Source organism: Mustela erminea, chromosome 11 (genome assembly GCF_009829155.1).
Source record: "Mustela erminea isolate mMusErm1 chromosome 11, mMusErm1.Pri, whole genome shotgun sequence".
NCBI classification, from domain to species: domain Eukaryota; kingdom Metazoa; phylum Chordata; class Mammalia; order Carnivora; family Mustelidae; genus Mustela; species Mustela erminea.
Genome location: NC_045624.1, coordinates 58,419,119 through 58,434,724, shown reverse-complemented (window position 1 = coordinate 58,434,724; position 15,606 = coordinate 58,419,119). Strand labels below are relative to the sequence as shown.

The 15,606-nt window shown below is 37.6% G+C and overlaps 1 long non-coding RNA gene across 1 annotated transcript in view; it reads right to left on the bottom strand.

The window, feature by feature from the left end:
* LOC116569088 overlaps positions 1–665 on the bottom strand; it is a 111,132-nt gene extending 110,467 nt beyond the window's left edge. The window contains exon 1 of the long non-coding RNA XR_004276848.1: positions 481–665. This is a non-coding gene — a long non-coding RNA (uncharacterized LOC116569088). The remainder of the gene's footprint in view (positions 1–480) is intronic.
* Positions 666–15,606: the final 14,941 nt, after the last annotated feature.

Below are 15,606 nucleotides of genomic sequence, written 5' to 3'. Positions count from 1 at the left end.
CTATCTCCATCTCTCTCAAGTGCTAAGTAGAATAGGTAAGAGAATATTGAATTTGCACAAAGGAAATCTAGGTTCTATCCTTGGATTTTTATCTTACTGGTGATGCAAACTTGAACAAAGTTATCTAAACTACTTAGAGCTATGCTCTTCTGTTCTTAAAATGAGAATGACAGCATGCTTCTTTTCACCTGATGTGAGGCCATGAGCATGACAGAATTTATAAACTACAAAGGGCTGAAAATGTAAGACTTATCTGAGTATAGTAACACCATCGCTTTATATGACAGTTAAATCCCACTGAATGCTTTATTTCTAATAAAATAGTTTATTGCCAATAAAAGTTTTTATTTCCAATAAAATTTAGAATGCATAATTGCATGGTTTTTTGGTTGCTGCTGCGACTGCAGCAATATGCTGAAATGTTCTCCAGACACTACAATCTTTTCCTTAGGCTATAATTTATATTTCACAGTGTAGTACCTTATAAATTTATCTTCCCTGAAACCTAACTCATCCCTTTTCTGTCCTCAATCAACTTTCTGCATATCCTCTTTTTGTTGTCAATTAGCTCCTTTCAGGCATCCCCAGTTGCATTTACGAAGTCATATTTGATCTTTCTTTCTCGTTCATTCTTCATTTTGAGTCACCTTCCTTGTTAATCTCTAGATTTGAAAAATAACATAGGTATCATGAAGTTAGTTGCTCAAGGAACATGTTTTTCATGAAGCTCCCAGTTCCTCCAACTTAAAATTATTGCTTACTCTTCTAAGTAGCTATATAACGTTGCTGATTTAAAGTTTAATACATTTCACATTGATTACTGTCTGAATTCACACATCAAAGTAAGTACAGTGACTCAATCTTGTTCAGCTCTGTAGCCAACTCTCAGAGTAAGACTTTGTATATAATAGGTACTCAAAAGAAGCTAGATAAATGGACTTTTCCTTAACTCGATTATCTTTATTTTTCTATATCAAAGTCAAGTGTTACTATTTTTTATTTTCACTGCTTTCATTATATTCTCACATGTTATACTTGTCAACTCAGTATTTCACCAGGCAGAAGAAACTGGCAATTACAAAAAAGAAAACTTAGAGGATTTTCTCTTTTTTTTTTCTAGGCAACATATTTGACATGTTGGTTGAGACTGTGTTCCAGCATCAGTCCCTAGGGAATCTTGACACTAGCACTTTTCTAAGTAGAAAGATGATCATTTATTCCTACACATTGCTTCCTGTCATTAAGCCATTTCCGTACTTAAGACAAAACATTTTCCATAATAACAAGGAAACCCATTTTTTAAAATTCCTTGACCACCTATAGGATGCACACTTGTAAAGTCTTTCTGAAAGTAGAAATAGAATTATATTGTTTTGTTTTCAATATCACCTCTGAGAAATCGAAGAAATTGATTTATTTAATAATCTTTGTGGAGAAACTGCTAGGTGTCAGGCTCTATAAGACACCATAAGGGCACACAGAAGAAAAGCCATTTAGTGTTCAAGAAGTTTTATCTTGGCAATTGGCAAAGCGCTCAAATGAAGAGGACAGAGGGACAAATCCCAATTCTATCTTGGAGGGAGGTCCGTGAAGGTTTAATTGAGGTACACACTTAAGAAGAGTCTTCAAAGAAAATACACTTAGTGTTCAAAAGGCAGGAAGTGCATTCTGAAAAGAAAAGGACTAGCAAACGAGAAGGCACGCACCAGCGATCTACGTGTGGTGACCTACGTGACCTACATGCAGTGTGGTGACCTACGTGTGGTGTGGTGTAGTGACTTACGTGCAGGCTGTCTGGTGTTTCTGGGAAGGAGCTGTGGAGCACGATATGACCAGAAGAGACTCTGCTGCAGAGATCTTCAAACCATTTTATTCAATACTCCAAGCACTTGAACACTTGCCAGTAGGCAAAGGAAATAGTAAGAAATGTCCCAGAGACATGATACTGATGGTGAAATAAAGAATGTCCTAGGGGGGCACCTGGGTGGCTCAGTGGGTTAACCCTCTGCCTTCGGCTCAGGTCATGATCTCAGGGTCCTGAGATCGAGCCCCGATTCAGGCTCTCTGCTCAGCGGGGAGCCTGCTTCTCTCTCTCTCTCTCTCTCTCTGTGCCTGCCTCTGCCTCTCTGCCTACTTGTGATCTCTGTCTGTCAAATAAATAAATAAAATCTTAAAAAAAAAAAAAAAGAATGTCCTAGGAAAGGAATGGTTTGCAGGTTATCTGAAAAATCTAGTTCAATGCTCTAAGCCATCAGAGCAGCAACAACAAGAAAAGGAGAGTACAGGATGTATTACTTTGGAGGTCTGATCAATAGGAACATAAAATTGTGATTGAGTTAATCAGCGGAGCATTATTTTCCCCTTGTCTAAGCCATGTTTCATATCTCCCCCGAAGTTATATTTTCCTAGGAATCTGAGATTCTATCATTTTTTTCCAGGTGCTACCATCCTGACAAACATGGGGATACGAATCACCACTCTGAAGTTCCCAGGTTTGCTTCCAGTTTCCTCCCAATGGATACCGTGCACTGGAAACCATTAGTCTTTGCTACCGCAAGTCAACTTAGTATGACAGTTTGCACACTGTAGCCAAAAGTTTCACCAGGGTCCCTGATGACTTATTTAGATCTAGTCTTTTAATTCACTATAGAAAATAATCTTTACTTACTCAGTACAACTTTATTTTTAGCTGAGAATCTGCCATAGTTTGTGCATCATTTGCTTTCTTTAAAGACCATTTTTCCTTCAATAACCTCTGTTCATCCCTAATTTCTCATTTAACTCACTCATGAGCTATAACTGAGTTACTTTTTTTTTTTTTTAATGTGACACAAATCTTTTCTTAGGTTTCTATTAGGATGGTTATACGTGACTCTAGGTTTCCTGTGTTCTAATTGCTCTCTAAATACTTCTTATTTCCATTACTGGCTTATGCCAATAAGTGAGGATAAAGAACTATGAGACAGAATGGCATTCTGATACATTACATATTACATACCAGGAAATTAAAACTGTTGGATCTATTCTTAATTCTCTAATTTTTTTTTCTGGAATCCTAGAAATATAATTAAACTGCACACTAATTGTTCCAATCATTGCATATATTCACCCCAGTACTGTTTTTAAGCACAGAAAAAACTGGAAACAACATAAATGTACTAAGATGGCATATTTAGTGGCTTAATCATGGTATATTTAGATAACACACTAAGCAGCCATTGAAAGTTATTATTGTAGGGGAGCCTGGGTGGCTCAGTGGGTTAAGCCTCTGCCTTCTGGCTCAGGTCATGATCTCAGGGTCCTGGGATTGAGCCCTGAGTCGGGCTCTTTGCTCAGTGGGGAGCCTGCTTCCTCCTCTCTCTCTCTGCCTACTTGTGATCTCTCTCTCTCTGTCAAATAAACAAATAAAATCTTTAAAAAAAAGTTATTATTTTAATCTGCATATTTTGACATGAAAACCTATTCATTACTTATAAGGGAAAAGCACATTGTACTATTAGATGTGGAATATGACCTTACTTTGTGATAGCTTTCTTTTTATATGACTTTATTTGAGTGATAGAATTTCAGGTGACTTTAGGGGCAGCTGTGTTGTTCAGTCAGTTAAGCATTCAATTCTGGACTTCGGCTCAATTCTGATCTCGGTGTCATGAGATCAAGCCCTGCATTGCTCTCTGCACTAAGCAAGGAGTCTGCCTGAGATTCTCTCTTTCCTCCCTCTGGTCCTCCCTGCCTCTCTCTCTTTCTCTCTGAAGTAAGTACATAAATTTTTTTAAAAAAGAATTTCAGGTGACTTTAATTTTTAGCTATTTTGAATTTTCTGGTAAAGGGAGCACATGTGAAGATTTAGATCACTTCTCTTTTTACTTGGTAATACTTATCCTGGTTTTAAACTTCGCTAAAATTTTCAGAATAAGGCATTAGTAATACAGATGATCAATGCTAACTTTGAAGAATGTTTTTATGTGATTTTGCAAAAACAAAACAAAATAAACCAAAAACCTTCCATAATTTTCTCTAAGTTAGCTGCCCTTGTCTGACTAGAAAGAAACACTGGATCTTACCTGTCCTGAAGCCCAGGGGATATTCATTTCATAAATGTTAACACCACCATGACTAAATCTGACCACTGCAGAATGACTATTTCTGGCTTTATATTTAAACTTTAAGTCTTTTTTTTTTCTTTTTTTTTTTTAACGTAAACTGGGTTGTTGTTTTCTTTTTCTACATTCTTTGTTGAAAGAATCCCTCCTGTCCAGGGCACAAGGGCATCAGTTACATTATTATTCCTTCCTAAGAAAAGGGAAGGACAGCCACTGGGCAAGTTGACATTCAGATCTGTCCTAGTTTTTTGGTAGTACACATCCTGACATCTTCCACTTGATAACGAGTTTTGATATATTGGGTGCATTTTTCTTTCTTTTCATTTGATTCTCCTTTACTTTGGCAGGTCTCGTAGGAAGGGGACATGACTTCTTCTAGTATCCAGTGGTTTTTTTTTTTTTCCCCTTCACAATCTGGAAAATTTCATTATGAAATCTGAAACTCAATATTAATGCCACCAACACATTTTGCATGTTAATTCGCCAAGAAGATAAATCACATTTTCTCATGTTTCCAGAATCCCCAGGATTAGAGGGCATCCCACACTTGCTTCCTGGATGCTCTACACTGAAGCCCCATCTGGTTTTCTTTTCTAAACATGTTCCCCTGAGATTTTCTTTAATTTGAATTGTATTAAATTCATCAAACTTCTTAATGAGCCTTGGGCCTTGTTCGACTTGTGTGGCGGTCTCTCCTGGATAGTAGCTGAGGGAAATCTTAACCGCCTTCAGTCCATGCACTTCTGGGCGTTCCCATCAGGTCTAAGCCCTGTTTCACATTATGTGAATGTCATAAATAACTTGGTTGAAAGGGTCAGTGTTTTCTTATCTTGAAGAGAGTCAAAGGGCAGTTTGCATTTATCTAGGAAATGCACCTCACAGATGCTAGTCTTAAAAGCTCCTCAGGGGACGGGTGGGGAAATACTATTATCCTTACATAATTCTAAAAACCTGGGGGGTAGTGAAAAAACTGCACAAATTCTTCCCTTTCCTTTTCATCAAGGCCACAACAGAAGAAGAAGAAGAAGAAAAAAAAAAAAAAACCACACCCCTGGTAATTTCATTTTTCTTACAGCTCGGTTTCTTCTCAGTAGTATATTCTTTCCTTATAACATCTTAGCTTATTTCCTTTAGGATATCTTTTATTTGTACACAGAGCGGGTTGTAAGAGGTTTCCTTTGCTAGTATCCTGGAAACGGTCTCAAGTATACCTCCCCGAATCATAAGAGCAAAGCCAAGGTTTTTTCCTTTTGTTTTGTTTTGTTTTGCTGGGATGAACTGGGATCTAACCTAAGAAATTTAACTCAAATCAAGTTTAAAAAAAAAAAAAAAAAGACAGTTTTGTAACTATATTTTAAAGGCCCCCTACACAGTCTCCAGCTGTCTGGATCTGTTCCTGGATGGAAATCGTAGATGAAGTCTGTGATAGCTCCCTATTGAATTTTCAGGGCCACCGCCCAGTTTTAGTTCATGCTATCTGCTCCTCGCCAAATTCCACTTCCTTCAGACTATAACCCACATTCATTTATTTAAGTTTGAAGTCTGGAAAAACCAACTTCTAAATACTAACAAAGTTGAATTTTACCAACGCATTTTATTTTATTTTATTTTATTTTAAGATTTTATTTATATATTTGACAGACAGAGATCACATGTAAGCACAGAGGAAGGCAGAGAGAGAGGAGGAAGCAGGTTCCCCGCTGAGCAGAGAGCCTGATCCCCGGACCCTGGGATCATGACCTGAGCCAAAGGCAGAGGCTTTAACCCACTGAGCCACCCAGGTGCCCCTACCAACGCATTTTAAAAACTGATAAATACCTGCAAAATTCTTCTTAAATGTTGTGAGATCAATTCTATTCTATTATTAATATCTGTAACTTAATACGGGTTCATTTTTCTTTTGATCCACTTTGTTGAGGTATATTTTACATACAACAGAATACACTTAAATTAAGTGTAGAGTTTGGTCAGTTTTCCCAAGTACAATACCTGTGTAACAACACAATTGCGATATGGGGTAACCATCCCACCCCCGAGGTCAGATACTACACAACATCTGAGGTGGGACTGAGGACGGCATGTGTGGGAACTGAGAGCCGGCCAGTGTAGCTGGATTAGTGGAAGAAGCAGAGAACAGCATGAAAAGAGGTCAGAAAAGCAGGTGAGGTCTGATCTAATGAAATAAAGTTTGACTTTATGTCCAACGTATGTCCAATAACTTTATGTCCAAGCCACTGACATGTTTTATGGAGAAGAATAGCATGACATGATTTATGTCTCATTTTCCTTCCATCTCCATCTGCCCAAGCCTACACTGTCCATAGGCCTAGCCCCTATTTCAGGCTTCCTGATCCCATCCACAAGAATCTTCTGGGGTTTTTAAAAACATTTTTTATAAGCAATCTCTATGCCCAACGTGGGGCTCAAACTCATGACCCCAAGATCAAGAGTCATATGTTCTACTGACTGAGCCAGCCAGGAGCCCCTCTTTGGCATCTTTGTTACCCCCTAAAATTCCCTACTACATTGTGACTCCTATTACTTATACCATCGCTTCCATTCTAGCTTGAGCATGTAAAAGGAATGGAAGGGAAGATGCAAGGAATAAGTTCTGAAACATACTGTCACACTGGTCATGACACTGTATTGCAAAATTATTCTAATTGCCAATTTACGGCTATGTAAGTAGTTATACGAAGAGTGGGACACAGTAGAGAAAACAATCATTTGTTTAATGCATACTTCCTGGCATTACTCCAGACACTAGGAGTAGCACTATACAGTATAGCATATAATTTAATAACTATCAGGCTTAGTAGAGGCTGCTTACATTAGCAAATGAAGAAATAGTTCCAGAGAATTAAATCAACATGCTCAAAATCACTTAAGTGGTAAAAATGCCCAGATCATTATGGAAACAGAAGCCTTCATGACATTCCCTTAAAATTGGGATTTTCTTTCTAGGAGAAATAATATTAACACTTTAACCAAGCAAACAGAAAGGGGGAGAGGAAGTGGAATTTATTTTAAGTTCCTAATATGTGCTGCTTAATAAGCTAGATATTTAAAAATATTATCTCCTGTAATTATTCCAACAATCTCAAAGGAAACAAATTATTTCCCATATTTTGTTGAAAATGAAGTCTAGAGAAATTAAGGACACTGCTCAAAGTCACATGGCTCACTGAGAGCTGGGATCTGATTCTGCTATGTCTGGTTCTAATACCCATGCCCTTTGCACCTAACTCTACCACTTTTAGAAAGGAAAAGTTGGCATGATCTCTAGACTGAAAGATGCATAATAAATTTATTCTGCAGAACCTTTTATCCAGAGATGAAACAAAAATCTTGGACCAGCAGGGAGGGGGCCAGTAATCTCCCTCTGCTTCCTCAGTGTCTTTGAAAGAGAACATGGTTGTCAAGTACCCTAAAATTAATGACATCTTTTGATGGAAGCATAAGCAGCTCTGTGCTTCAGGACCCCCAGGAACAGGAAATGAAGCTGCTTCTAGGAGAAATGAAGTTGCCCTCGCAGGGCAGGGTGGGGTAACGGGGGATGTGTGGACAGCATTTGAATGGGCAATTGATCAGTAGGAAGATTACTGTAAGGTGATAAAAAAATTGTAAGTCACAAAACTATTGTTTTAATAAAACGGATTGTCTCCAGCCATGTTTTATGCAATGAGTTCTTGACATATGTTTCTAAGTACTATCTTTAACAATGCAGAGCCAATCCCTCTCTTTATCTAGGACGAAAGCCAATCCCTCTCTTTACCTAGGATGAAAGGATTCCTTTGGACTATTTATCTGATTGACCAATCAGGATATGCATTTATTTTGTTACTAATTTTAACCAGAGTGTTTGCTGCTCTCCACTGTCCCAGATAGGTGCTAGTTTCCGATGTGTGACTTTTCACTGACTATATCCAGGATTAATTTCAAAACCATTAAAACATAGGAACTCATTAAAAATTTCTTTCTATTAGATTACTACTTGGCAAAAATTTCAGTAGTTCTGGGTGAAGTATAAATGCTTCAAGTTGGTTTAACATATGAAAAAAATATTTTAAAACAGTAAGGGAAATTAACATTTAACATGCTTACCCTTATAATATGCTGACATATAATTTATTTTGTAACAATTAGATTAGAATCTAGAAGATAACTATATCATAAAAATATCATTAAATAACAATTACAAATGCATTACATGATCTATAATATCTCTTCACTATGAACATATTATTAAATGGAATAGAACCAAACTGGCTGGTAAAGTGATTTTTCAGCACAAAATAGAGTATCTGAGTTGTTACTAAGAGTTTTCAGATAGAAAAAAACAGTGCTAGATCTGGCATCAAATTATTCATCTTGGTGAAGAATAAGAATAAGAATCTCTCTGCCTATGTAGAAACAGCTTTGTACCATGGTGTGACAATCTTGGTGAAGTTTTCTTTCTTTCTTTTTTTTTTTTCCTCAATCCAATTTAGCACTAACATTTGCCTGGCTTTCCCTAGGTAGTTTTTTTTATTTCAGTAGTACTGTAAGACAGTCGCTTCTCAAAACCGGTGTGAAGAGAAGATCCTATACCATATGCCCCAAATATTTCTTTCTTCTAGAATCTATTGGAAGACTATTTAAAAGACCCCAGAGAAATTCAGCAACACATCAAGACCCTTTGTCTATTGTAACTGACTATAAAATACATTGAAATAGTGTAGATGTCATCTTCAGTGGTTTCAGGGCGAGGGAGGGAGCGGGGCAGGGGACCAGGCAGCATAGTCCTTTCACTTTGTGGATTAAAAAAAAAATGGCCTTAACTTTGTATAATGCTTCTATTTAAAGTCTTTTGGAAATACTGCCAAGAATATGGGGACAAGATAATGAAATTCTCTCCTACTCTATCTATCCATCTGCCTATACCAATCTATCTACCCACCCAATTACCTATCTACCTACCTATACAATATTAGATTTATCTGAAGGCTTCCTACAATATACCAAATATCCTTTTAGGAATAAAGAATGCATTAGGATGTTAAGAAATGCTTCTCTACAAACACAAATCAGCACATCAGAGCCCTAACATGTGCTTGGCCTGAGTTAAACCATTACTTCTTGGGTCTTTCTTATTTATGTTTCTAGAAGACCCAACTAAATAATAATAATTCAAAGTACTAAGAAGTTTAAAAATAGACTAATGTGGTCTAATGTTAAATGTTTCTCTGCCTATCTATCTATTGTCTATCTACCTATCTATTTTAATCAAAAGCCTTTGCTTTGCTACCACCCAAAAGACAGATTTCAGCCCTTTAATTACCATATTTTGTTGTTGCTGTTGCTGATGCTTTTGCTACAAGCATCTTTTCCTTTACTCCAGTTACACTCTACTTAGGACATTTTTCAGACCTTTGAATATAGATCTGACAGTGGAGATACGTCTGGGACTGATTTCCTAAAAGAGAAAAAAAACCTCATCATAACTAAAATAAATCATATTTAAGAAATTACTTTGCAATTTGTCTTCCTACTCACTGTTTGATCATTTCAGCACTATTCAGTGAATTGCATATAAAAATGAATAGAAACTTTTGTTTTTCTTTGGGTTAATATGTCAACTTGAAGGTGTAAACATAAGATTCATATCTATAATGAAAGCAATATTAGAGTTCTCAAAATTCATGAATCCTTATGGCTCTGTTGGTTAAGTGTTTAACTCTTGATCTCAGCTCAGGTCTTTATCTCAGGGTTGTGAGTTCAAGTCCTACACTGAGCTCCACACTGGGTATGGAGCCTATTAAAAAAAAAATGAAGTTACCTCTATAAATAAATCTTTCAATTACTCCTTTTTTGGAAATAATTAATCCTTTGAGAAAATACAAATTAAAGTGTGTTTGCTCAACTGAATTGGAGAGTTTCTTTAGAAGAATTCCTTTCATAAACATGGATCAACTCTAAGCTCATATTTTGAATATGGAAATTCTCTTGGTGATGAAAGTTATACTTAGTAAATGTGGAATGTGTGCTTCATACTTTAAGTGTTCTTAAAAATAATAATCATGCCAGTGAACTTCAAGATGATGAAGTTTAATGGGCCCTGGAGTCTGAACAGATCTCACTGGTTGGATCCAAATATATACTTGCAATGAAAAGTGTGTGTAGAATCAGCACAAATCAGTAGAGAATCATGGCTCTGGTGGGAAAAACATGTGTGCCAGTCAGAGGAACCCCTGGCTGCTGTAAGTGATTGAGGAATTGAGAACTTTGGCTCCACTAAGTGTAACTGGGTGCTAGACAGAATTCCACTAGGAAACTTTCGCTGAGATTAGAATAGTTTATAAAGGATGCCAAGAAAAGCATAGTTGGTGCTGCTAGGGCAGACTAAGGCATGAAAAGTGAAATCATTAGACATTATACGGGATTCTAAAAGATGAGGAACTGTCTAATAAAAAGTGTTGTCTTTACTCTTTGGACCTACTTTTTGTTTGTTTTTGTTCCTTTTCCTCTTCCCTGTCATGGTCAGTGGTTGACCTACAACTAGGTTCAGTTATTTGGAATCTCTGGCACTAATGTCATCTGGCCCGGGATTTCCAATTAATTATTTTGTGAAATAGCTACTATCTTAAAGCTATTCATTTATACTGGCAGAAGGTCAAATTATAGTGTCAGAGTTTTGAGTGCCTAAAAAAATGGGAATGTTTCCTTCTCATCCTGACAACAAAAACAAGTAGGTTGTACTAGAGAGGAGTGTGGGATTTCTGGCATGATTAGCTTTTGCTCTGCTAACAAGGTGAAGAAGGAAGAATTTGGAAAGGCATAGAAAATTTAGCTTTTACGTGGATGGATCATGTCAAGTTTTGGTTTTCCCATTTCCTCTGAATTTTATTTATTTTTTTAGACAATGCTTTAATTTTACAAAATGGTTGTGAAAATGCTGCTGACAGCTGAGTTTATATCCATGGGTCATCGTGGTCACCAGGAGATTGGGTCTACAGTGAATGAGTGTCAAGAATCTGGGAAGAGGCAATGGGCACAGAGATACTATGTTTAAAAAGTCATTCTGTTAAAAATCCATCTTAAATCTCCTAAGACACCATAGGCACCCTAACTTTTTCCAACCAATATAGCTACAAGGTAGTTCAGCTCTCAAACACAGTATGAGAATGTGAGAGACGTAAACTAGACAAATTAACGTATTTATCGTATTAAATATTATTTGAAGCCTTCAATATTATTTGAAGCCTTCAAATATTTTCATGATTAGTGTAGTAGGAATTTAGAATTAAAGGCTGAACTTTTGCCATAGACTGAGTGGGTTATCTTATTTTCCCAATAGAGTCACAGAAAGAAAGGAATCAAACCAATTAACTGAAAATGATATTTACTGTTTGGTACTCTGTTGATAGAAGCTTAGGAATTAAATAAATCCTATGACCTATAATCTAGTAACAAGGGTTGTCTATCTATTTCTTTACAATTCTTTGTGGAAAGCTGTAAACTTAGATATTCTCGACATTTCCTCGCAGGGAGGAGACAGAGAGCCGCATGACAGACTGTCTACTTTAAGTCAGGTGTTTTATACACACTATCTCACACAATCTGGATTAACTGCCACTGCAGGAAGCCTTAGAGTGATCTTTTTAGTGAATAAAAACACAAACCTCAACAGGAAAAAGTAAGTCCACCAAGGGCATATTGTTAATAAGTAGTAAAGTTTGGATTTTAAGCCAAATCACTCTTAAATACAAATCCATATTTAATTTACTTCACTGACAAGCTAGAAATGGAAAGCAATTAAACATATTTTTAAAAACCTGTACTTTTACCTTTAGCACCTGGGAGTGGAAAAAAAAAGAAAGTCTGCTTCATTCAGACTTCATTCATTCATTAGGAGCAGTTTGGAGCAGGGTCCCAGAGGACCTCTGTCAGTTAAGCATCTGCCTTCGGCTCAGGATATGATCCCAGAGTACGAGATTGAGAACCGAGATTGAGCCCTGGGTCAGGCTCCCTGCTCCATGGGAAGTCTGCTTCTCCCTCTTCCTCTGCTCCTCCCCCAACACATGTGCTCTTTCTCTCTTGCTCTCTCTCAAATAAATAAATTAAATAAAATAAAAAAGAGAATAGTTTGGAGCAATAAACTAACCAAGGCCCAAGCAACAACTATACGTACACCTGCAGCCGTGTGCACATAATTCTCACTCTCTGGAAAAGCCCAGTGTTTCATATTTTTTTAATGCGATGGTCTGCCAAGTGCAGCCACAAGAGGAGACACAGGAGAGATTCAGGAAAACAAAGATTTTTATACTCATAGGTCCAAGACAGGAGGCATGGCAGGCCAGGCAAGGCCACATAAGGAAAGACACCAGTGTGGCCAGGAAGTGGAAGACAAGAGTGAGGGGAAAGAATTAGGCCAGAGCCTTTACTGGTATTTTCACGGGAAGGAAAATACCCAGTGGTACCCAGTCCTGGGATGATCAAAGTAGAGGATTATTTTCTTCTGGGGTGTATGCTAGCTAGAAGAGGTAGGGCTTCAGTTTGGGTTAGTTTGCATTTTTAAGTCATGCCCCAGGCTGGATCCTTTGCTATCTCTAAGAATTGGCTGTCTTCCCAAGGGGCAACCTCTCCCCAGGTAGAAATGTTTTCCAAGATGTCAAAACAGAGCATACAGAAAATAAAAAGTATATTACAATACACCAGACTGCTTTTCTCACCTGCCATGATTATTGCTGTCTCTTGGCTTTATGAATTTGGTTTGAGAATATACTGAACATTCTTCACCACCTGATTAGCGGACATTCTTTCTACCCCCCGGGGAAACCAGAGTCTGAGTTTGATCTGATTTCTGATTTCCTTGATGTAATCCACATAACTTGAGAGAAAGGTGACCACATTCTCATCTGCTCGTGAATAGACCGGGATTGTGTACGGGGAACTGGCCTCCCCTTAGTAGTAGTTGCGTCAAGTGTGAGCACAGAACTCTATTTTGACCAAAACAATGTAAACATTTCTGTTGGGCTCCAGAGAAGCTCTTCACAGATCTGCTGAGAAGGCTTCAGGAAGCTTCCCTCTCTCATGCTGGATGTTAACTAAAACACTCGTGACCTCAATACCTTGGTCGGCCACTCCAAGAGCACAAGGGGAAGCATTCTCAGGATGAAGCCAGCACCGCACAGGATGGTACAGATAGAACTTGTGAACTAAAGGCATTGTGGGGTTGGGGGCTGAATGATTGTTCCTCTTGGTGGGTGTCCTCTTACTGTTTCAATCAGGTTGAATTGAATTTCCTTTTGCATACATGGCTCCAAAAGTTTACTACTTATGATGACAGCTTTAGATAAAAAAAAATAAATAAAGACTTGAGAGCACCCCCTACTCCCAACAGTGGCTCTGGTATTTCCATAAGATCACTGTGCCGAAGCCCTCCTATTCCACTTCTGCCTTCCAGGTGTTGTATTGAAGGGAAAGAGTACAAGGGGAAGTGTTTTCAGTGAACTTGTCCTAGAACAGGAATCAGGTAATACAAAGTCAGTTGAGCATCTACCCTGTGCCAGATACTCTCTGGGTTATGAAGGTATAAAAGAAAAGCAAAACAAAATCTCCAATAACAAGTTAGCTGTTTAAAAGAAAGAGGAAGGCAATACATAAATAGGTAAGACTATAATGTCAGGTGGCATGAATATTTTCATGCAAGGGCAGAAGAATATCTTAACCCAATATTAAATAGTGCTAGAGGAAGAGCAGGCATAAAAAGAAATCGGGGAATAGACACTGGCAGTGGGGGTGCTGTTTTATTGAAGGTGATAAGAGAATGGCTTTCAGAGAAAGAACATATAAGCAGAAACCTAAAAGAATGGAGAGAAGCAGTTGTGAAGTTATCTGGAGGAAAACTTTTCCAGGCCACAGGAACAGCAAGTGCAAAGGCCCAGAGGTGGGACCATGACTGGTGTGTGAATAAAAAACCGAAGACCAGAGGGCTGGAACAGAGCGAGTAAGAGGAGTGCTAGACAATGAAAAACAGAGACAGGGCATACATGCCTTGCAGGCTGCCTCAGAGAGTCAGTCCATCTAAGGCTTTATGGGCCATAATAAAAACCTTGCACTTTCCTCTTTTCACACGTTTTGTGTAGAGTGAAGACGTTCTCACCGAAGTAAGAACACAGACTACGGGGAGGCCAGGTTAGAAAGGGAACATGTGAGGAGACAGATTCAGTAGTTCAAATAATCCAAAGATTAGTTCAATAGTTCAAAGAAAATCATGACTTAAATTTGGGGGACAACATGAAGGTAGTGAGGAGTTGCCAGATTCTGATTATGTCTTGAAAATTATTGAGAGATTGGGTATGGAGTGTGAGACAAAGAAAGCCATTGGGGATTATGGCATGATTTTGGTTTGAATAACCAGAGTCACCTCTTTCTAAGACTGCCATAACTAACTGCAAGATGGACGATTTTGGAGAGGGAAGAGTTACAAGTTCCATTTCAGAATTAGTGATTTTCAAGTTTGAAATCAGTGAAAGAAATATATATATATATATATATATATATATATATATATATATATATATATATATATATATGCCCCTACTTAACCCCATTTGCATGCTGTCTCTCTAAAACAGGTTAAAATATATATATATATATATATATAGTAAATACCTAAATTTGAAAATTACTCAATTATGACTGACTTTGAGCATTGAACATTGCATAAGATAAAATTATTTGGGGAGTGAGCACAGATAGAGTAGAGTTCGAAGACCAGATTCCTGGTTACCCAATGTTAGCAGTTAGGAAACTTAAATATAACCCAGGAGGGAGGTTAAAAGGGAGTCGATTGAGTTAAAGAGAGAAAACAAAAGAAAAGAAAAGCTGGAGGCAGGGATGTTCCTGAGGCCAAGTGAAGAATGTGTTTCAAGCAGGGAGTGAGCAAGTGCATCAAACGTTGTTAATTGAAAGAATATGATGAGAGCTGGAAAATGACCGTGACTGTGGAAGGGAAAGGCCAAGTTCAACTTCCTCGGCTTCTCTTTTCTGTAGGTAACACCTTATCATATTTCTTCAGCATTTGGAATGTGGACTAATTAGACTATTTATTTTTGGGATTATATGTGATTTTTTTTTAATCCTAGCCTAAAATGAGAGCCAATAAGTGGTGTAATTCTAAGTACAATTAGCAAGCTGAAAAGCTCTATCTCTGTGCTTCCTGCTAGAGTCCAATTTGATAAGTGGATTAGGAGGAGTCTGAGGGCCATTCTACAGTTAATGAGACTCTTGAAAATATGCAAATAACTCCCCAAAAGCATATCTCTCATAGAACAGTAATGCATATATTTTCAAAGCTATCAGGAAACAGGTCTAAAACCAATCTGATTGGTTTTAGCAATAATAAAAGGGTAAGGACAGCATAGACAAATGATTTTTGTGGACAGTATTTTATGTATGATAGGGCTGAACAGTGGCAAGCTATCTGGAGATTTTCATTTACCTTTTGTTATATATAGGT